General features: G+C 35.4%; 1 long non-coding RNA gene and 1 other non-coding gene across 6 annotated transcripts; both read left to right on the forward strand.

Moving 5' to 3' along the window:
• Positions 1 to 5,199: 5,199 nt before the first annotated feature.
• LOC141663782 (uncharacterized) lies at positions 5,200 to 8,602 on the forward strand. 5 transcript variants are annotated; one of them, XR_012551646.1, is made up of 8 exons: positions 5,200 to 5,351; positions 5,508 to 5,602; positions 6,369 to 6,438; positions 6,585 to 6,825; positions 7,021 to 7,191; positions 7,271 to 7,381; positions 7,485 to 7,934; positions 8,088 to 8,602. It is a non-coding gene; the product is annotated as an uncharacterized LOC141663782 (long non-coding RNA). The 5 variants fall into 5 exon arrangements; XR_012551647.1 differs by having other exon boundaries at positions 8,233 to 8,602; XR_012551648.1 differs by having other exon boundaries at positions 7,485 to 7,632; positions 8,233 to 8,602.
• A 4,122-nt stretch (positions 8,603 to 12,724) lies between these two features.
• LOC141669030 (small nucleolar RNA R71) lies at positions 12,725 to 12,831 on the forward strand. The gene has a single exon (XR_012553331.1). It is a non-coding gene; the product is annotated as a small nucleolar RNA R71 (small nucleolar RNA).
• Positions 12,832 to 24,895: the final 12,064 nt, after the last annotated feature.

Genomic DNA, 24,895 nt, shown 5'->3' on the forward strand with positions numbered 1-24,895 from the left:
GCCTAATTGGATGATCATCAATTGCTACTATAACGGTTTGGGAGCACAATCAAGACCCATGATCGATGTAGCATCAGGTGGATCATTATGGGCAAAGAGCTATGAGGAAGCTTATGATCTAATTGAACTGATGGCTGCTAATGAATATCGGTATCCAGCCCAAAGATTGCCATAGGGCAAGGTAGCAGGAGTTCTTGAAGGGGATACATCTACGACTATCACTACTCAACTAAAGGAGTTGCTATGAAGATCGATTCTCTGGCTAACTATAGTGTCAGTCAGATAACCAGTGCTTGTGAGCTATGTGCAGGTTCGCATGTGACGGAGCAACGCGCTATATCTAGTGAATCAACTCAGTTTGTGAGCAACTTTCAGAGATCACAGAAACCAGTTCCAGACACTTATCATCCTGGCAACTGGAATCGTCCTAACTTCAGATGGAGCAACAATCAGAATACGATGCAACAGTCGTTCCAGCAATTTGGAAACGAGCAATTCAATCTTCCTGGTTTTCAGCAATAATTCGCACCAAGACAACAACTCCAACTTCAACAATAAACTCATGGAAGTGCAGGTCTATCTTCGACTGAAAAATCTGAATTGGAGGAGTTGCGGCTTATATGCAAAAACCAGTCTCTTATATGCCAAAGACAGGCTATTTCTATCCAGAATCTGGAGAACTAGATAGGACAAATTTCTAATGCCTTATTAAATTGACCACCAGGAATGCTTCCTAGTGATATAGAAGCCAATCCAGGAAAAAGGGAAGTTCAAGAACAGGTGAACGCCATCACCTTGAGGTCTGGGAAGGTCGCAAGCCCTGAAAAATCTCAAGTTTCAGAAAATGAAGTTGTGGCTGAAGAAGATGTGCAGAAGGAAGCAGAAGTGGAACCAAGGAAGACTACCGTGGAATACACTCCTCCAGAGGGTAATATAGGGGAGAAATAGATCTATCCTCCACCCCCTTTTCCTAAAAGGCTGCAGAAGCAGAAGTTGGATAAGCAATTTTCTAAGTTTCTGGAGGTGATCAAAAAACTTCATATCAACATACCTTTCGTTGAAGCTCTTGAACATATGCCTAGCTATGCGAGGTTTATAAAAGGTATTCTCTCTCGAAAAGTGAAGCTCATTGACTTAGAAACTGTTGCTTTAATGGAAGAGTGCAGTGTTGTGCTGCAACAGAAGTTGCCTCTGAAGCTTAAAGATCATGGAAGCTTCACTATTCCTTGCACCAACGGAAACTTGTCTTTCGACAAATGCTTGTGATTTGGGAGTTAGCATCAATTTGATACCCTCATCTATCTTTAAGTAGCTTGATTTACCTGATCTGAAACCGACATACATGTCATTGCAACTAGTTGATCGTTCCATCACTTATCCGCGATAAATAGTGGAGGATATCTTGGTTAAGGTGGATAAGCTCATCTTCCCTGCTGATTTTGTCATTCTAGACTTTGAGGAAGATAGGAAGATTCTCATTATCTTGGGAAAACCATTCTTGGCTACTAGCCGAACTATGATCGATGTGCAAAAAGGAGAGCTTACGATGAAGGTTCACGATCAAAAGGTCACTTTTGATGTGTTCAAGGCAATAAAGTTACCCACAGCTAAAGAAAAGTGCTTTAAAGTAGAGTGGGTCAACTCTATTATGAATTCAGAACTTGAGCAATTGCCAAAGTCAGATACCTTAGAGAGAGCCTTAATAGTGGAATCAGTTATTGAAAATGAAGAAGGAGCAGAGAAAATGCAGGTTTTGAATGCACCTCTGTGGAAGAGAAAGTTGGATATTCCATTCAATTCTCTTGGGTTAGCAGAGCTAAAAAGTTCTCAGGAGCATTTTGAACCATCTATTGAAGAAGCTCCCACACTTGAGCTCAACCGACTGCTAGATCACTTGATGTATTCATTCTTAGGTGCACCCCATAATAAGGGGTTGGGATATATTTTTGATGATGTAGAGAGTGGTTGGACGGATCTTCCCATGCCTACAGAGGATTCTTCTCATGTGCAGCAGGTAGTTGATAGGACTGGTATTGGCGATGAGCTGTACAGGCGAGTAACTAGGCATATGGAGGCCATGCACGACATTCACCATCATTTTGCTGCAGATTTGACACAGGATTTGGGCACTATTTTCCGAGCCACTAGTGTCGAGGTTGATTGGCCACCTGATCCTCTACCGAGAAGGGTGATCCTCCTGACAACTAGATATGCCTGAAATCCTTATTATTGCCCTCAATGAGGACATTGAAAATTTTAAGTTTGGGGGTGATAATGTAAGGATTAGTTTGTGTGTCCATATAGTTCATATAGATTCATGTTACATATAGTTGTATTTCATCCGTAGTGTTGCATGATTGTTCATATAGGACATATTTGTTTGTTTTCATATGTGATTTTATATAGTTGCATTTGCATGCATATTTATCATGATCCCTTAAGATGAACTATGCTATTTGATAAGTTGATGTTGATTCGAGTGTGCTGATGACGAATAGAGGGATGTTTAAGTCTTAATGAATTGATTTGCATGCCGGAAACAAAAAATTTCACAAAGTCTTATTGGGTTGCTTTTGATCTTGATCATGATCATACTTGTTTGTTGTTGAGATTTAATCACTTGGTTATATTTAGAATTTATGACATTCTCGTAATGACATAAAAATACTGATTTTTTTATATGGAGAAAAGCTTGGATTTCATTGCTAGTTGTTGTAAGGCTAGGCGTCAATTGGCTAATAGCCGGCTCATAATTTTATGAGTAGTCTAGAGTTGAATGAGATGGAGCGAAACACACTCATTCAGAAATTGTTGAGAAAAAAGAAAAAAAAAGAGAAAAAAAAGAAAGAAAAGAATATGTGTTTATGCATAATTGATCAAGAGTGAGCTCTTTAATACTTGAGTTATTAAGTTATAGGGGACTTTATGCATAGTGACCTAAGGCTTTTATAGTTTGGGATCCGCTAACCTAACGCTCGCTACATGGGTATTATTGCATAAGTCTTTTGGGACATCATACATTGCACGGTCAAATAAGCATATTTGTTATGTGTTCAATAATAGCATGAATCCTTGTATAACTCTAGTAGGAAGGAGGTGTTGCGAGCCATTATGCGTTTAACATCAATTATGTTTATAAACTTGTGATTGTTTTGATGAAAGATAAGTTATGGTTATTGATCTAGTTTCGAGAGTATATATGTTAAGCATCCACACACGCACGTTCTGGTTTGTGAGTTGATTTGTGAGATTTATTCAAACTCTGTTTTAAGTTATTGCATTTTTAGAGACGTTGGCTTATTCATTTGGTTATGATTATTCTGAAGGGATCGATTGCATTATCATTTAGTTGCATTCACGTAGTTACATTCATGCATTAGGTTTGTTTTGTAGTTTTGAGTCTGTTTATGCTTGAGGACAAGCATCGATTCAAGTTTGGGGGTGTGATAAATGGATTTTATATCTACTTGGAACACTTTATTACAAGCTTCAGTTGGTGTTTTGGACTCAAGTTGTTGGTATTTTTGATGTGGTTTTACGTTATTGCATTTTAGGCATCAGTTAAATGAAGAAAGGAGATTTTCAAGGAAATATGCTGGAAAGAGGTCATAATTGGAAGCCTGGGACATTCTCAAGTTGTATAGAATCTTGTCAGCTTCGGGTGGGCAGTTGAATCGCCTAATTCTGACGAGCAGAACTCGAGTTATGACCAAAAGAAGAATTGTCAGAAAAATTCCAGAATGTCAGCGCGGCCCCGCCAGAAGGCAGCGCGCCCGCGCCGCTGAAACACTATTTCAGTGTGGAGCCTATATATACCCATAAAAAGACGTTTTTAACAAGAAGGAGGCCTGTGAGAGCAATAGGAAGACCTAGAGAGCAGGAAAAGGCTACGGAGAAGAAGACTCTTATTTTCTTCAATATAGTTGATACTTGGATTCTTGTTTTTGATTTGTCTTTGAACCCTAGCACTCTTATATTGTTAATTATCATGCTTTCATTGGAACCCATGGTGATGATGAGTTCGATTATGAACTAATCGTTATCGTGGGGTTCTAACGGATTTACTTATGGATTTCAATAGTTAATTTGTTTCAATATCTTGGTGTATGGTGATTGATTGAGAAATTACGTGTGTTTTATATCTTAATAAAGATAATTTATGTGTTTTGTTATGTCATTAAGTGTATCGAATTATAAAACCCTTGCTGTTATATGCTACGTGTATTCTGTTTTGGTCAGAATGTATTCTAGGTAGTTATCGGGTGTTTTATTATGAGTCAAATGCTTTTATATCAAAAGTTGTAAGACCCAAACAGTGTTTTAATAGCTGATAATTCATACAAAATCATTGTCCTTATTTTGCCTAGTATGGTCTATACCATATCGATATTCCGAACATCCAGTCGTTGTATAAATTTTCTTGTTTCGCGAAAAACGACTTTTCCGGGCACCTTCGGCTTCGGGTGTCAAAAGCTCCACAAGAATCACATTTTTATTTTTATAGGATCATGAAGATATCAAGTATTAATTTTATTTGCATTTTTTTATTATTCATTATTTTTGAGAATTTTTGGCATATATTTTGTATTTTATGGATATTTAAAAATTTAAAATCAGTACCCAAAAATTATAAAATTTAGGGCCAATTAATTTTATTAGATGTATAATTGGGGCCTTAATTTTAATTAGGGGTATTTTTATCACTACTATAAATAGCTAATTTATTATTAAATTACGCCATAAGTGGGATACTGTAATGCAAGTGTTACAACAAGTGTTACATTAGCTAAGAGATTTTTGGCATATTGTAACACCTCTCTTGTAGTGTTACAATGGCTATAAAGCTAGTGTTGCGGAGAATTTCCGGTGTTGCACAACATGTAACACCAACAACTGGTGTTACAGTAGATACTTTTTATAATTTTTGGAAATATTAAAATAAAAATATTATCATAAATTAGTATTAAATTATATTCTAATTTACTAGTGAATGATCAATTTAACAAATAATATGATTTATATCTAGAATTTCTTATACATAAATTCGAAGATTTTTTTTTATTTTCCTATTTATCTGAAATTACTGGTATATTTTTTATTTAATGAATAATATTTTAATAATTAAAATTAAAAAGTAAAATGAAAATAATTAAAAATGATAAACATTTTACCAGGTGAAATATTGGGCGGCATTTTTCCCACCCAAATGAATGATTGAGTTAAACCAAACCCAAACCTCAAGACTCTTTCTCCCCCAACATTCTTTCTCGCTCACACCTCTCTCTCAAACCTCACCGACCACTGCACGACACCTCTCTGCAATCTCATCGCACTGTCTCTACAACCTCGTTGTATGTTTAAGATCTCAATTAATTCATGGGATGAAGCTTGTTTTTGAAATTAGGGCTTTGAATTTGTGTTCAAAATATGGGTTTCTTTATTTTAAATTTAATTAGGGCTTATATTTACTTGAACTTCAACTAATCGTTCTTTATTTATGTGTGCAGGACTTCTTCAGATCTTTGAATTTATAATAGAGAGTGACGAAGTTGAAAGAGTCACCCTATTTCAATGTCAATTCGACAAACAAATTGCTTCTCAGGTACACTTTCTCTCTTCTATCTTCTATATTGTTTGCTGGCAAGAGAGAGAGAGGGAGAGGGAGGGAGGGAGAGAGAGAGGGGGGGAGGAGAGCGAGGGAGAGAAGGAGAGAGAGAGAGAGAGATAGAGAGAGAGGGAAAGGGAGAGCGAGGGAGAGAGGGAGATAGAGAGAGATTATGCATACACATATATACACGTACCAGAGGACTCGCTAGAGAGTGAATTATTGTTAATTTATTAAAGGGTAGATTTCTCTGTCATTTATGATTGTTAATTGTCTTGTGTTCTGTATATATTTGTGTATATATGTCTACATGAGATGAATGTGAATTTAGCTGATATGTATATGAATTGGATATGAAATTAGCTGATACCTTTACGAATGAGATGAAAATGAAATTAGCTGGTATCTATATGAGTTGGATTTAAATGTAGGCATTTAATTAGCCGGAAAAGTGATATTTTCATTTACGTATATGAGTTTAATAGAAAGCTAGCTGATAAGACTATGTAAAATTATACACTACAGATATATGCATTATCTATATAATGTAGTAGTACACTCGCCATAGAGCTGATTAACTAACTTTAATTCTTTAAATAAAATAGATTTTTCAATTGTTTTATGGATGTTCTCAATCTGTACATGTATATAATGAGATGAATGTGAATTTAGCTGATATGTTTAAATTATTGCAAGGTAATATTGATTTGTAAGTTATAAGTTACTTCAAAGATGCTTATACATTAGTTCTTGATAATTTTAGGCTTTGCAGAAATGTCAGCAGATTTAGCTGAGGTCGCAGTTGCTCATTGCCAGTTAATTGTAGTTTCCAAGTAAGCTTCTTATACTCATTTTCAGTTGAGTGATGCTGCTAATTACTCTTCAGTTTTTAAAATACATCTAGACTGCTCTAAATTGTCCCATCTAAAAAATATCCTATATTAAGCCAGGGTTCTTAATATCCTTATTATATGATCAGGTCCGACCTAATGATGTTGCCCTCGTAGATTCATTCAACTACATAGACCACTACCTTGGTTCTATTCTCGGATGCTATGATGGCAATGTATATCCGAAACTCTACGAGGCAGCATGGAAGGATCCACTGAGTGATTTGGTTGTTCCTGATGGTTATGTTGAGTACATAAAGCCTTTGCTAGAAGAAACATTACACCTCTCAAGACCTTGAAAAAAAACACAAGAAAAACATTTAAGAATTGGTGAGACAACTGTTTCTGGTCCTGATAATAGAAGAGAGCTATTTGTTTCTTTATAAATTTGTTTTATTATAGATATGCGAGATTCTCCCAAAATTTTCAGTTCAAGCTACAATTCGAAGAATGCAATAAGTAGTTGAGTTTATTTATAATTGACCAATGGTTACCATCAATTGTTATTTCTGTTTTTGTATGTAGGTCCAGGGAATACATCCATTTTCATAAATATTTGTTGTGGGTGAAAGTCAGGAAATTTCACCCCTCGTGGATGATGTAGTAGATAAGGCCAAATAAGGGCAGTTGAAAGAGACTACTAATCCTATTTGATGGCAGCTGCTTACCCTTTATGCCTTAGACACCGGAAACAAGGTTCACTAATATATATTCTAAAATTTGTTTCATGATACATCTGTCATAAGACTTTCATTTTTGAAACTTCTAAAACCAGGTTTCTCAGATTTTATATACAAATTTTGGAATGGTCTTTTGGTACTTGGATCAGAGGGTGTTCAAAAGCTGTGGTTGTGGGATTCTGATGAACAAAATCCAAGTGGATAAGGTACTAAAGATTTACAATTAATTATGTTTTCTTTCCTTTTACTTCAAATACTCTTTAACTTAATATATATGGGGGACCTGACATAATCATTGGGATTTTACAGGACACTGCAAAAGTTATTCCATAGATATTGCAATCAGCTAGTGGCCTTCTTATGGCCATTGACATTGCAGGAGTTCACCTTGAGGAAGCTTCGCCATGCATGGACCTATCCAAGAATGACTTATATGTAGTGTCTACTAGGCTGCAGGGTATGTTTAAATACACAGTAATTACTCTGTTTAGATATGTTTAGATAGACTATTAATGGGTTGATTAGCATATATTGTTTGTAAGATGAGTAGAAGTCGTAATGAACAATTTAGTTAATGTATATACAATGTTGAGACTGATGAGGTAATATTTATAATTTGTCTTATCAAAATTGATTTTAATAGTACTGTGTAGACTTGCGTATGTAAAATCTGTACGAAAAGGCCATCAGAAGCGAGTGACATGTTTAGCTTTCCCCACCTATCTGAATATCCTGATTTCCTCAGGAGATGATGCTCATGTAAGTTACAGATTTATGCATTTACTTATAAGGGTGTGAGTGTGTGCTAGCATCAATTTAAAACAGAAGCAACCTTGTCTAAACTTTGTGTGTATTTGTTCCTTCCCACACACAGCCTAAGCTATTTAATAATATATCCATTGTACTTGTCAGATATGTATATGAAGCATTGATAGTTGGGAAAAATGAAAATCTTTCCCGTTGTAACTACCAACTGGTTGTTTTCCTACTGGTGATGTACTAGTACAGTTTCATTCTAATCATGACAAGTTCAGTCAATACAAGTACTTTAATTCAGGAAATAGATTTGCTACAAGGTCTCACTGGGAGAAAACGCTTCTAATGAATGAAATCATGATTGGTTCAGTGGATACGAGGTCAGTAGTTTCAAAGATGACATTGGATTTTCTAGAGGATAGTGGGTGGCACAAAGCTAATTATAGTATGGTCGATCATCTTGAATCGAGCCACAACCCAAGTACAACTTTTGTGACCTCTCCTTGCAACAACGGAGCATATTACTGTAATTGGATACAGTTATCAGGGTGTACATATAGTAGGAAGGCTGAGGGGAATGAACTAATTGCCACACTTAGAGTTAATTATGTAATTTCTTTTATTACACTTGTGATAACAGCTTTGTTGTTTTCAATACTTTTTAAATGTTACATATGCCTATTATAGTGTAATGTATGTTTTAATTTAGTGTTAGATTACAAATGCTACTAGTACTTAATTAAAAAGATTGGCTTTATAATTGATAAAACAGACTGTTACAATAAATTATATGGGACCCACAGGTGGTCCCACTTATACAATCTTCATCAAGCTATTGTATCACTTATTTTGCATTACATTTGGGCCTGTTGGTATTACAGTAGGTGCCTATTGTAACATTTTCATCTCGGTTATCTCAGTTACAATAGATCAGTGCAGTGTTACAGTTAGGGTGTCTATTGTAATGCTCATATACTTAACGCCCCCTGGTGTTACAATAGACCTATTGTAACGCTTTTAGGGCCTATTGTAACACCATTTAGGAATTACAATAGCCCATTTATGGTGTAGTGTTAATTAATTATTAAAAACTAATTATTCTAAAAAATAAAATTTTGGGTGAAATTTCTGTTCTTGAGTTTGTTGAAGAATCAATCACTGATTTTGGGAGTTTCTGAATTCCAAATCATATCATGTGAGTATCCAAATCAATCCTCTCAATCTCCTCTACCTGTTTATGTGATCAATTTCATGTTTTGATTTCTGGATTTCAAATTCATAATTAGGGTTATTGACTGTGAATTGGGGGTTTTTTATTCTGGGGCTATGGGATGAAATTGATCATTGGGATAACTTCATATGATTGTTTCTGTTTGTTTTGCACTATTTGTTATATCAAATGATAGCTCTAGTTAGTAGTTCATATTTTAGGGTTTATGCAATTTTTAGCTTAATCGTTTTTGAATTTGCAGTAATCTGAGGTTGTTTTAATGATAGGGGTTAGATTATAGAAGTTCTAAGCTTTATTTTAAGCTATTATTTGTAATTTTTCATGTACAAAATAGTGAGTTTGGTTTTTGGCCGAAAATTGTTTGTGGTTTGATCGGAGAATTGGATGTAGGGGTTATTAGATTGTGATGTTAGTGAGGTTGTGTTCCTGGTACGATTTTGAATAAAAACCCATAAAGAATCGATCCAAACAGTGCGTGTTTTGACTAAAAATCGAGTTCATCGGAGTTGGTTGAAGCTCGCTGGAGTTCGTTGTGTGTTTAGCTGAAAAAGTTGATCCAGGCAATAGGGGTTGATGATGACGGCAGAGCTGTGTTCCTGGGAGGCTGAGGAGTGAAAACCCTCTATCAATTGCATCGTTTTATTACGATTTAGCCGAATCCAGTCGCCGGAAGTTCGCTGGATTCTGGGTTGTGAAGAACACCGGCGGGTATTGGTTTTAGAAACAAACCAGGTTTTGATCTTGTTTCTGCTATATTGATTTCTAAAAACATGTTTCTGTATTCTCTAATTTATTTTTATTTTATAAAAATCAGAAAATTAGTTTTTATTTATTTAGAAAATCAAGTAATTAAATTGATTAATTATTTAATTTATTTTACAAATGAATTTAAACTGTTTTCTTAATTTAGAAAATCTGAAAATTATTTATTTATATCTTATTTTTTTATTATTTATTTAAATTGATTAATTATTTTACAATTAATCAATTTATTTGAATAATTTGTAATAAATTCTATTTAATTCCAAAAATTAGGGAAAATCATTTTTAAATCTGATTTGTCCTAGATAATTATTAAAAATTATATTTGAGGTTCAATTATTTTTGAATAATTAATTATATTGACTGATAATTAATTTATTCTTGTTTATTGTGTAATAATTGAACCGTTTATCAGATTTAATCGAAAAGAAAGCCCTTAGACTCAGAAAAATAACCTGAATCCACTAAAAATAGTTATAAATCTTAATTTCTTTCGAGAGCGAGTCGACTTACGGTATTTATTTAATTTCAGACCCTATTATTTATAGTATGAGTCTAATAAATCCCATAAAATTAGGAAATGAGTCAAATATTGTTTGTTAATGCGAATATGGATCTGATTTCGATCCTAAAAATATTTTTGAGTCTAAATTAATTATGTGCTTTTTGTGCTATATGATTTATCTGATTTCTTAAGTCCTAGTTGTTAAATAATTTATATACGAGTCAGATGGAATCGTATAGGTAGACAATACGGGCCACGGGGTCTCAGTCTGAGATACAATTACGATGTAAGTCAACTAAACGAGTATCTTTCTTTGATAGATACAACTCCAACAAGGCGGAATCAAACCGTGCTCAAGAAGTGTGATATACTTGAAGTAAAACAAGTATCAGGAAAGTTTTTCCCCTATTCTAATTTCAGAATAGTAAATTGCTTCTAAATCCCTATGGCAGCTACACACTGATAACTCATGTTCACAAAGACTGATACACAACTGTTGTTCTTTTATTCATATTTCATTTCGATTCCTGATTTCTCCTAATTCGTTGAATCCTTTATTCATATTCCAATAGTTTATATATATACGCATACATATATTCCGATATTGGAATACATCAAAGCATACCGATTGTTCCGGATGCTGATCTATGGACTAGATGGTTACGATGCGGGCTGGGTATGAACCAAACCCTTGAATATTAGGCCATAGTGTCGGGTACCCTATATGTTGGTAGGTCTATGCAGTTGGGTATATATATGTACTATATCCTGACTGATCAGCAGGTTATAGTACGTATATTGGTTTTTGTGTCCAGTCTAATTCATTTGGTACTCGCCGATAATGGCTTTCATTATTCCCTGCGAAAACATGTGGTTGCACGAACAATCAGATTATCGGTTCATTTAATCTTCTCTCTTTACACTACATATGTTACAGGCTTGTTGAGCAATTATGGCTCACCCCTATTATTGTTATTCACCTTGTTTTTCAGTTAAGACCGAGAATGAAACCCATATGTACTCGAATAGTCAAGAAGCGGGTCAGATGGCGACCTTCTGGCACCAGGAGGGTTAATCCCAATTCCAGAAGAGAGTTTTGAAATGCCCGGACATGTGTGGTTGGAATAGATGTAAATGGGTTTAAATAAAAGTAACTTAGTCTAAAATTTGTGTAGGTAACTGGTTTGTAATAAAGAAGGCTTGTAAGACTATTTATTTAGGTATTTGTAATACAGATAGTAAGTTGTTCTTGTTTTCACACCTTAAACTTAAAAGATCATGAGTAGTAGTATCAAGGGGTTGTTATACGTATATTATTATTATTGTACAGGTTCAATAATATAATTAGTGGCAGTAACACCCCAGATCTATACCCCATATTTGGAGGGTGTTACATGTTTCTCCCCTGTATTACCCTCAGGACAAGTGTGTTCCATAGTTTTCTTCCTTGACTCCACTTCTGCTTCCTTCTGCACATCTCCTTCAGCCACAACTTCATCTTCTGAAACTTGAGATTTTTCGGGGTGTGCAACCTTCCCAGACCTCAATGTAATTGCCTTAACCTGCTCTTTTGCTTCCTTCTTTCCTGGAACTTTTATGTTAATAGGGAGTGTACCAGGTTATCGATTCAGCAAGGCATTGGCAATCTGCCCAATTTGGTTCTCCAAGGTCTTAATAGAAACCGCTTGGCTCTTGCACATGAGCCTCAAATCCTCCAATTCAAAATTTTCATTAGGTTGTTGAAGTTGGAGTTGTTGTCTGGGTGCATATTACGGTTGCTGAAAACCAGGAGAGTTGAATTGCTTTGCTGCATACTGCTGATAAGGCTGTTGCACCGCATTCTGATTGTTGCTCTAACTGAAGTTAGGATGATTACGGTTGTTCGGATGATAGGTGGCTGAAACTGGTTGATGTGACCTATGAAAGTTGCTCACGAACTGAGATGATTCACTAGAAACATCACACTCCTTCGTCTCATGTGCACCAGCACAAAGCTCACAAACACTAGTGATTTGATTAACTTCATTATTAGCCAAAGAATCCACCTTCATCGTCAAAGCCTTTAGCTGAGCAGCTATAGCAGTAGCTGCATCTACCTCCATAATTCCTGCTACATTTCCTCAAGGTAGTCACTAAGAAGGGTTCTGGTATTCATTAGCAGCCATCAGTTCAATCAACTCATAAGCTTCATTGTAGCTCTTAGCCCATAAGGCTCCACCTGATGCTGTATCAAGCATGGGTCTAGATTGTGCTCCCAAGCCATTATAAAAGCAGTTGATAATCATCCAGTCAGACATTTCATGATGAGGACACTTTCTAAGCATCTCCTTATAACTATCCCAAGCTTCACATAAAGAGTCTCCCGATTGCTGCGCAAATTGAGTAAGAGCGCTTCTGATTTCAGCTGTCTTTACCATAGGGAAGAATTTAGTAAGAAACTTTTGAGAAAGATCTTCCCAAGTAGTAATCGAGCCTGGTGGTAGAGAATGCAACCAACACTTAACTTTATCCCTCATAGAGAATGGGAAAAGCATCAGCTTAACAACATCTTCAGAAATATTGTTGAATTTGAAAGTGTCACAGATCTCGATGAAATCTCTAATATGCATGTTGGGATCTTCCGTTGGAGAACCCCCAAACTAGACTGAGTTTTTCACCATATGAATCATGCTAGCACTTATTAGCCGCGATGTCTAGTCTGACAATGCTAGACTAAATATCATTGATCTTCGGTTGAGAGTAATCCATCAAAGCCTTCAGATTCGCTACTGGTTCTCCCATTGCAATAACAACTTCTTCTTCAACATTCTCCTCGACAAAAACTTCTTCAACTACTTCCTCCGCTTTATCCAGTGTTCTCTTGCAAAATCGAGACCGCGTTAGCATACACGCTCTCTAGACTATCTGAAAAAATAACAAGCAAACAAGTAAAATATCTGAGTCAGGGAACTTTAATGACCACTGATGTCAAACACATAAACTAAAGATTAACACCGAGTCCCCGGCAGTGGCGCCAAAAACTTGTTAGGACGAAAACACGCGCTAAAATTACACGTAAGTATAAGCGTTTACAAGTAACATAGAATTCTTTCTAGTTCGTTCCCATAGAGACTGGTTTAGGTTAAATTCAATTTACGCACTTATGCAACCATGGTATGTCTATCATTCAATGCTAAGGCAAATAACAAATTCGGTGTTGATTAAACTAAGAGATTATACTAATTAACATTAACTAAGAGAATTGAGGTTAAATTACTTATATGAGACAAACATGGGATTCTAACTTCATTACTACATCATTCAAAGTCATTGTTCTTATCCTTAGCATGCAATGGTGATGACAACTATCAAACAACACGAAACTAGTAAACGCCTACTTTCGTTGCCGAATACCCTACTACTAGACATCCAAAAATAGAGATAGAAACTGAATAGACACCAATTATATTGAGATCCTATATGTCTATAGAATTTAACAACATAAAGGTTTAATGTGCAAGTTATCTATTGTGATTACAAACGTCAAGTAAGATGGTTAAAATTACCTAAGAATCATGCATAACAAATACATCAACATATGCTAGCATGGCAAGTTCTAAATCTCAATATTCAATATCGCTTCAATAGAGATTAACACGATATCTTATAAGTTCGCGACGCTCATAAGATGAATAAGCACAACCAATACTAGGATATCAGATAATCACCACACACTAAGATATCGAAACAAATTCACTATTGAAATCCATAAGTAAATCCGTTAGAACCCCATGGTAACGATTAGTTCATAACCGAACTCATCATCACCATGGGTTCCGATGAAAGCATAGTATAATAAACTAAGTCTTTATAAACTGAATAAATAATCAAAGTACGTAATTAAGAGTAGTAGGTTCAACAATAAAAAAACGAGCATCCAAGATTACAACTTAAGCAAAGAATCCAAGTAAAACTAGATCTTCTTCTCCTTCATTGTATTTGTGCTATTAGGTCTTCTCCTTATCTTCTCCTTAGTCTCTATTATGAAAAACATCTTTAAAAGGTCTTTATATAACAGCCCAACTCGAATATAAGTCCAGAAAATCAGTCTTAGAACATAATCAAGATTCTCTGAATTTGACCTGGCACGGCCGCCCTGGGATCCGGCGTGGCCGCCCTGGGATCCGGCGTGACCGCTCTGAGTATGGCACGATCGCTCCTAAGTGTAGCGCGGCCGCGCTGAGCTTCTGAAAAAAATGATTTCTTCTTTATTTCTTGTCTTCAACTACCGGTTTCTTTTGCGCATTTGACCGAGGCTTCATCCTCACACTCTTCCAAGCATATATCATGCAATTTCCATCCCTTCTTCCTACTTATGCCCTGAATGCAAAACACTAAAAAACACATCTAATACACACCCAACTTGAGTACAAAACACCAATTCGAGCCTTTACAAAGTATTATAAGTGGATATAAATTCCACTTAACACTTACCCGTAATAATGGATACTATAACATGTATGTTTTCCCTAAACAGCACGGTTAGAGGTATTTCTTACGATTCCTAAATTTACCTGCCACAACAACTGTGTACGGACTGGAGAATAATGTCATATGGATAAGGAAAGTTGATGGTTCAGGGGTAGATCAACTCTTCAATATCCCTCCACAGAAGGGCTAATATAATGGAAAATGGGCTTTTACCAACGGAACACCCCGGAAGAGGCTTCAACCGCATGGGTTTTCGTGGATGAACCCTGATCTCCATTGAAATGAGATAAGTTCTAACACTATTACGTATTCAGTATCATGACTACTTTATATGCATATATGGAAATTAATTATTACTAGGCTGCACCTCATATCCCTTATTTTGCCTTACACATGAACATGTTTCTCAAATATGCATATTGTATGTTCTCAAGGAATAAAACTTACTTGGGTTTGTATGTATGGGATTATTATATTATATTTATTTCCTCATATTATGCATGGGGTTATAATATATTTTTAAACTTGATGGCCGAAGCTTTCAAGAAGATACCTAGGCACGCTCTATACCCATAATATAACCATTTGGAAGGACATATCAACAATTGAAGAACGGGTTTCTCCATGGCCTTCCCCTGGTCTATCCCGCGATAAACTCAAATAGCCCCATGGAACATGGGCAGGCCGGAAAAGTCCCATATAATATGGGTAGGATTTGAAAGTCCCATATTGTATGGGCATGATTTAAAAGTACCACATGTGCTGGGCATCAAGGGGGAATTCCTTCAAAACTAAATAATATATTAAGAGGCCAGGTGATGAAAACATGGAAGCCTCTGAAAAATTCGGCTTTGTCTTGAAATGTACATTCGCCAAGGTTCATCCTGATTGCTATGGTAGCTACATATATGTATATCTATATTTTTACAAAATTATTCGCACTCTCATATTCATACTTGCATATTCGTGCTTGCATTATATATACGAGTTTCATGCATATATAAGAGCTATTTAGCTCATACTACTAATCACTCTTTTTAAGTTATTTAACAGCCCAGGATTATGGATACATCAATCCTATTTGAAAAAACGGGAGTTTCTGGGTTTCACACATAAAGGATTTTCACCTAAATATCGAATTTACAGGGAAAATGAATATCTTGGAAGGCCAGTGCATAGATTTTGAGGAAATGGCTGGAAATCAAAGGATACAACTAAAAAGGCCAAGAAGGTCTATATTGAAACTGACATGGAAATACGTAGTCTAAAGTGTATTCGATGATTTCATTTATGGATTCATATTGAGGTACATAATTTGAGGCATTGTGTTTACTGTTTCTTACACCGGGTTAGCTCATGTAAGCTTGGAAGCCAAATGCAGAAGTTATTTATTTCACAAAAAAGGGTAAAGAAGGATTGGACCCTTTGTAATATAGGTTCCTCTTGCATTCAATTGCTATAAGGAACCGGGGGTAGTTGTTGTGCTTAAAATCGGGCTTGGGATGGATTTATGGCCCTTAAAGAAATGTGTTGGATTGGTACAACGAATTGGGCTTGCTACGTGTTAAAATATTGATCATGGACCTAAGTGGGCTGGTATGATAGGGGTATTAAGATATTGGTTAGGGCATGTTATGAGGTTTAAAATAAAAGGAAATAAGATAGGTTTTTTATACATTAGCCATTACCCTAGGATTCTTATATTAATCCAGGCCCCGAAGTTTGTTAAGAATTACATTTTGCAGGCTTTCTCTTGATATGCGGAGAAATTTTCACGAGCGTATCTTGATATGGTAAGAAGCCTTCACGGGCTTGTCCTGATATGGTGAGAAGCCTACAAAGGCAGTGTTCTACTAGGACACAACTCCTGGCCAGCAAAGAATAGAGAGTTGGACTCGTAAAAAATTACTATAACTTAGAAAATATGGATGTACATGATATATGTATGTAATCTATATATATCTCATGGATAATTACAATAATTACATGGATAAACAAGAACTCTAGTGGCATACTAGGGGAATGACTATTTGGATTTAGCATAAAACTAGTTGGATAAGGGCTTGAGGCTGTTATGAGATTGAGTAGAATGTGACCAGCCTATTATGAGGGAGTCCTAAGGCTATAGAACTACATATGGACCTAATTCCTATAAATATAGGATTTGTAGGCCATTTGCAGAGCTTGGACACTCACTTTCTCTACCAAAACACATGGTGTAACTTTTTTGAAACCGTTTGTGGGCACCCTCATGGCTGAGGAGAAAGTACTCTACCACCACACTCGAAATTCTTGCATATTCTGTCCAAATGCAGCCACAAACACATCCGAGTTTTCATGATAAGCCCGATTTTGGGCCTAAATCTCTGTGATTCTTCCGTTATTTCAGCAAAATCTCAATGAATGTTGCAACAAATTCCTCTCACAATAGTTTATAATACAGTTATCACGATTTTTAGGATCATAATAAGAATATGATGTAACAAGAAATTGTTGCAGGGCCGAACCATTGTACAAGAGCCTGGGGGGAAAACGAAAATTGGACATTTCTTTTTGCGTGATACATATATTTTTGTATGATATTAATATTCACAGTCAAATTTTAACTAATGAAACCCAAAGTAATATTATCGTTTCGAGGCATCCAAAAAAACTGGAATTTAGAAATTTAATGGGTATGCACTAGGCTGCGTTGTGGGTCATGTAGTCTAGGGTGCCGATCAAAGTAGAGCTCATAAGGTACTCAGAATTCCAAACTATAGGTGTAATTCTAAATTTATTGAAAAGCTAAAGAAGCCAGTGAGCTTGCATAGTTGCACAAACAACATTGGTATAGTGTACCCTTTGGCCTTTGCTATTTCGTTCAAACTTTAAAAGAATCAATCACTGATGTCATTTTGATTGTATAACTTAAATTTATATAGATAATCAGAGTTTAACATGCAGCTACTGGCTGGGATTAATAGAAGCTAATTACATGCTTTCATGGCATCATAGTTTAACAATATAATCAGTATTAAACAAGAACGGATACATAATAAGAAGACACCACACTCTAATTATCAGTAGTTATTCCAAATTATCAGAGTTTGAGAAATGTCCTAATATCATTCCCAATTTATTCACCAATCTTGTAAAGGTAGCTTCACAGAGAGGCTTGGTGAATATATCTGTTAATTGCTGATCTGTTGGAATAAAAATCAATTCCAATGTACCTTCCATCAAATGCTCCCTTATGAAATGGTACATAATACTAATGTGTTTAGTCATTAAATGTTGTACCCGAATTTTTGTCATTGCAATAACACTTTGATTATCACAATATATAGGAATTACAGAATACTCTAACCCATAATCTAGTAATTGATTCTCCATCTATAGAATTTGAGCACAATAGCTTCCTGTAGCAATATATTTAGCTTCTGCAGTTGAAGTGGAAATTGACTTTTATTTCTTGCTAAACCAAGAAACCAACCTGCCACCAAGAAATTGGGGCAGCTTGCAGAAGTGCTTTTCCTGTCTATTTTACATCCTGCAAAATCAACATCTGAGTATCCAATTAGCTTAAAGTCTGAATCTCTAGGATACCATAATCCAAGATTTATGGTGCCTTTGAGATATTAAAAAAATATTTTCTTAACTAATATAAGTAGTTCTCTTGGATCAGCTTGGAACCTTGCACAGAGACAGGTAGCATACATGATATCAGGTGTACTAGCAGTCAAATATAGGAGTGAGCCAATCATACCTCTGTAGTTAGTTATATCTATTGATGAACCAGTATTTAAATCTAACTTGATTGCAGTGGCCATTGGAGTTGTTGTAGTTGAACTATCTTGCATTCCAAATCTTTTGAGCAAATTCTTAGTGTATTTGGGTTGATTTATGAAGATTTCTTCACCAGTCAGTTTTACTTCTAAATCTAGAAAATAACTCAATTATCCCATCATACCCACTTGATATCTTGACTGTATTAGGTTTGCAAACCTCTCACAGAGTTTATCATTAGTAGAACTAAAAATGATATCATCAATATATATCTGTACTAATAACAAGTCCTTACCATGGTATTTATAAAATAAAGTTTTATCAATTGTACCTCTTGTGAAACTACTTTCTAATAGATTTTGAGCAAGTGTTTCATACGAGGCCCTTGGAGCTTGTTTTAGTCCATATAGTGCTTTATCGAGTTTATAGACATGATCAAGATATTTTGGATCAATGAACCCCGTAAGCTGTTCAACATAAACTTCCTCTTCAAGTTCACCATTCAGAAATGCACTCTTCGCATCCATTTGGAACACCTTAAACTTCATGTGAGCAGCATAGGCTAGGAAAATTCTGATTGGCTCAAGCCTTGCAACTGGAGCAAAAGTCTCATCATCAATGTCTTATTACTGTGTATAGCTCTTTGAAACCAGTCTTGCTTTATTTCTTGTAATGATGCCCTCACTATCAGTTTTGTTTCTGAACACCCACTTTGTACCAACAACTGATCTGTTCTTTGGTCTTGGCACAAGAGTTCAGACTTTGTTCCTTTCAAATTCATTAAGCTCCTCTTGCATTGATGTAACCCAGTCAACATCTTGGAGAGCTTCTTCAACTTTTTTTGGTTTAGTTTGAGATAGAAAAGAATGGTAGAGACATTCATTTTGAGTGGCTTTTCTGGTTTTTATACCACTATCAGGATTTCCAATGATTAAATCAGGTGTGTGTGACTTAGACCATTTTCTTGCAGATGGGAGTTGACTCCTTGAAGCAGAACCTCCCCATTAATCCATGAACTCTATAGTATTTCTTTTACTTGTACCACTATCATTTCCTGATGCCCCCCCTGAATCAGTATTTCCAGTGCTATCAGTATTTGATCCATCAATATTTGAGGAATCAAAGTCTGATGAATTATTTATTGATGTTCCTCAAGTTTAATCACTTATAGAAGACTCTTGATGTGAAACATGTTGCTCCCCCTCAATATGTGCTTCAGTATTTGCAGAATTTCCGCTGACATGTGGATCATCAGAGTTTGGAGTGATATGATGATTTAATATATCACGACATGTCAGTATATCAGGATTTATTTGTTTAGCATATGGTACTTCAGTTTTAAATCTCAACTCATCATGGTCATCTGCATCTTCTAGACCTGTGATTTTCTTGTCATCAAAAGATACATGTATAGATTCCATGACTGTCTTTGTTCTCAGATTATACACTCTGAAAGCTTTTGTTGACCATGGATAGCCAACAAAAATGCATTCATCATCTTTCAAATCAAATTTAGTAAGCTGTTCTGGATAAGTTTTGAAAACAAAACACTTGCAGCCAAAAATGTGAAAGTACTTCAAATTTGGTTTCTTTCCCTTCACCATCACAAATGGTATTTTTCATGCTTGTTTATCAATGTTGCATTTTGTGTGAAGCAAGCAGTTTGCACAGCCTCATCCCAGAAGTAGGTAGGTAATCTTGCTTCCTCTAGCATGGTTTTTGCAGCTTCCATGAGAGTTCTATTCTTTCTTTCAACAACTCCATTTTGTTTTGGAGTTCTAGGGGCAAAAAATTCTTGTTCTATCCCCTTGTATTTGCAGAACTCTTCCATAGTAATTTTCTTAAATTCAGTTCCATTATCACTTCTAATGATCTTCACTTTATATGTTGATCCGTTTTCCAGTTCTCTCATATATTCAAGAAGAATGGATGGAGATTCATCCTTGGTGTGCAGGAAATACACCTATGTGTATCTTGTATATTCATCAACAATTAAAAGTGCATACCTCTTCTTGAAAATTGACATTACATTGACTAGACCAAAGAGATCAATATGAAGTAGATGATATGGTTCAAGAATAGAGGACTCAATTTTACCCTTGAAAGATGTTTTCCTTTGTTTGGCTTTCTGGCATGAGTCCCATAAGCCATCAAGAGTAAATACTGCATTGGGCAATCGTCTTACAAGATCTTTCCTCACAAGTTTATTGATATTGTTGAAATTGAGATGAGAAAGTCATTTATGCTAGTTCCAGCTGTCTTCCACAAATGCTCTACTAAGTAGATAAACTTCTGATCCATCAGTATTTGTGGACACCCTGGCTTTATATAAGTTACCATGTCTTAGACCAGTCATTGCAATCTTTCCAACAGACTTACTGACAATTTCACAATGTTCCTCATAGAAATTCACATGGTAACCTCTGTCACAGATCTGACTCACACTGATCAAATTATGCTTGAGTCCTGCAACCAGAGCTACATCCTCAATGATGACATTCCCAAGTTTGATTTTTCCATATCCCAAGATTTTTCGTATGTTGCCATCTCCATAAGAAATACTTGGGCCATCCTTCTCCTTAAACTCTGATAGCAGGGACTTATAGCCAGTCATGTGTCCTGAGCATCCATTGTCCAAGACTAGAGAATTTCTCATATTACCCTGCAATCAGTTTTTAAATCAATTAGTATTTTTAAGGACCCAGACTTGCTTGGATCATTTGGCCTCTTTAAGTTTGTTAACATATACAACAAAAGACTTCATATCAGAGTTTATGTTAACATTCTTACTATCATTATTTACACATGGCGAAATAGTTTTTGCTTTATTTAAAGAGGGTTTCAGTTCATAATAATCATAATATAAATTGTGATACTCTTTACATGTACAAATATAGTGCCACACTACCATAATGAAAACAAGGATTATGTTTTTTATATTTAATTGTTTAATTCCTAAACTCTGATTTGGGAGGAATAATCATTATCTCTTTATTCTTCCTGCAAGAATTAGGAAGATGATTAGTACTACCACAGTTTAAGCATGTCTTTCTAGGAGCATTGGGAGTAGTTTTATAAATAACATTTTCATTAACACCCACTTTACCATTCCTATTTTTCCTAGGCTTTTTCTCCTTGTCTTTCATGTGTAATTCTTTCAGCTTTTGCTTAAGCTGTTTCTGAGTCATTAAACCAATATTTACTGATCTTGTGTGAATTTGTTCACTCTTATCAATATTTAAGTTTGAGTTAGGTGCTAAGATTGAACCGACCTCATGAATCGACTTAACAGCATCAACACTTGAATTAAACTTAATGGGCTTCAGCTGAACTTTGTTCAGTATTACCCTATGATCAGTATTTGTTGGTTTTTCTTAGTTTCTTTTCCATTTTTCTTATGACAATTAGATCTATTTATATATCCTAATCCTGATCCCCAACAGCCATTTTCTAAAATATCCTGAGTTGTTTTCCCTGAGTTAGTCCAAAGCTTAATAACCTCTCTTTCTTTAGCTAAGTCCTTTTCTAGATAAGCATTCTTTTATAATAGTATTTCTTTAACATAAATAATATTATCTTTTTCTTTTTGAATTGCTAGCATGGAAAATAACTCAATTTCTAGGTGATCATTCATTTTTTAACTCAAAGTTTTCACTCTTGATTCCATTATTCTCTGAAGTTTGATCTCTATAACTAACATGCAGAGATTTAAGAAACAATCTTAATTCATAAAATATCATCAGTATCAAAAGCAAGTGTGGTTTGAGGTACCTTTAATTCAGCAGTATCAGCCTCAGTTTCAATATTTGACATGAGGGCATAGTTGACACCATCATCTTAATATGATGAATCATCCCAGTTTTTCTTCTTTGTGATCAAGGCTTATTTCTTCTCAGCCTTTCATTTTCTGCAGTCAGCTGCAAAGTGTCTACTTCCATCACAGTTATAGCACATTTCCTTTGACTTGTAAAAATTTTCGATCTTTGATTTCTTCCAATCAGTATTTCTTCTGTCATTCCTCTTATCAGAGTTTGAGGAACTGGAACCCTTTCTGGAAAAACTTTTCCTTTTATTGAAGTTCTTGTAGACCATCTTCTTGAAGCTTTTAACCAATAGAGCAGCCATTTGTTCAATGTCTTCATTGTTGTCATGATCACTATCAGTATCTGATTCACTATCAGTGTTTGAATCATCATCAGAGTTTGATGACTCAGTATCATACCTTGCAATCCTAGCTTTTCCTTTGGAGTGACCTTTTCTCCTAATTTCTCCTTTGGCTTCTCTTCAATTTTAAGTGCAATTGTCCTAGACTTTGATCATTTTCTCTTGCTCCTTTGCTCCATCTCTAGTTCATAAGTCTTCAATATGTCATAGATCTTATCTATAGATATTTCCTCAAGTTCATAAGTATCCCTTATTGATGTGACCTTAAAGTCCCACTTTTCAGAGAGTGCAAGTAGAAACCTCAAGCGTGAGTCCTCTAAGTCATATTCCTTGTTGACATGAGATAAGTCATTCAACAGCTTTTGAAATCTATCATAGATTTCAGTTAAGGACTGATAAGTGGATTTTATATCTATTTTGAACACTTCATATCGGCTTAAGTTGATGATTTGACCTCAAGTATGTGGTGTTTTTAATGCATTTTAGTGTTGATTATGTGCAGGGCTTTAGTTGAAGGAAGGAATGGACTTCTATATGCTTTTATGTTGATAAGAGATCAGGAATTGAAGTGCGAGCGCTTGCGAGAAGATCAGAACGAGAAATAAGGAATCTGCAGAAATTTTCCGGAAGCCAAGCGCGCCCGCGCTTGACTTAGGCGTGCCCGCGCCCTATTGTCTAGAAGCAGAGCATGCCCGTGCTCCATATAGGCGCGCCCGCGCTAGCTCGGGCAGACAGAATCCTGTTTCTAGTACGTTTTGGATATTTTGAGCGGCCAATCAACCTGGAGCATATTATTAAAGAAAAGGAGATGAATTAAACAAAAAGGAACAAGGGGAGAACTCTGGAAATCAAAAAGCACACAAGACGGCTAAGAAGAAGAGGATTTAGTTCTACATCGTTCTTTTATATTCTTCTAATTAGGCGATACTTTGGATGCTTGTTTCAGATTTGTTTTCTAAACTTTAATACTTTAATATTCTCTTGTAGTATCTAGAACCTTTTTAATATCATGTTTTCATTGGAATCCATGATGATGAGCCATTCAATTATGAACTAATCGTTATTGTGGGATTCTAACGGATTTATATATGGAGTTTAGTAGTTGATTGCCTAAAGTTTTCAGTGTGTGATGAATTATTGATATCCTAGTATGTTTGTGCTTAGTCTTCTTGGATGCGTAGCTAACATCTAAGTTGTTTGTTAATCTCTATTGAATGCGAAAGTGGATATAAGGGTTTAGAACTTGCCATGCTAGCATAGGTTTATGGATTTTTTAACATACATGATTCGTAGTGTAATTTTAACCATCTTACACTGCCCTATATGATCTCAATAGATAACTTGCTCTTAAACCGTTTTGTTTTCAAATCTTATAGACATATAGGGTCTAAGCATTATTGGTTTCTGCCCATCTTCTATCTAATTTGTGGATGTTGAGTAGTAGGGTACACGTATATTGAAAGATAGTGTGTACTAATTTTGTATTGTCGGATTAGTTATCATAAACTTCACATACTATGATTAAAGGAATAAACTCTAAACAAAGTATTTAATGAAGTTAGAATCCCATGTTTTATTTCATATAAGTAACTTGATTTTAATAACTTAGTTAATACATTCTAGCATAGTTACTTGTAGATAAATAAACCCAATTTGATACTTGTCTTAGCAATGAATAATAATCATACATTGTTGCATAAATGCACATTCTGAATTAAACCAATCTTTGTGGGAACGAACTAAACTTATTCTTAAACTACTTGTGACCGCGTACACTTGCGCGTTTTTGTGTGAACAAGGACTCATTGTCTCTTGAGTCAAAGTGGTCATATTCCTGAGTAAGTACTGTCCTCCTATTTTTCTTGATAGCAGTTGTACCTTAACACTTTACTTCTAAAGCATCCCAAATTTCCTTTGTTATTTTACATCCAATAACCCTATTGGACATAACACTATCAAGACTGTTATGCAAGATATGTCTTACTTTTGCATCTTTTATAATTGATGATAGATCCTCTACGGTATAGTCCTTGTTTGATTTATCAACCATCTTTTTTTCTTGAC

The sequence above is a fragment of the Apium graveolens genome, chromosome 6 (genome assembly GCF_009905375.1).
Source record: "Apium graveolens cultivar Ventura chromosome 6, ASM990537v1, whole genome shotgun sequence".
Classification (NCBI taxonomy): domain Eukaryota; kingdom Viridiplantae; phylum Streptophyta; class Magnoliopsida; order Apiales; family Apiaceae; genus Apium; species Apium graveolens.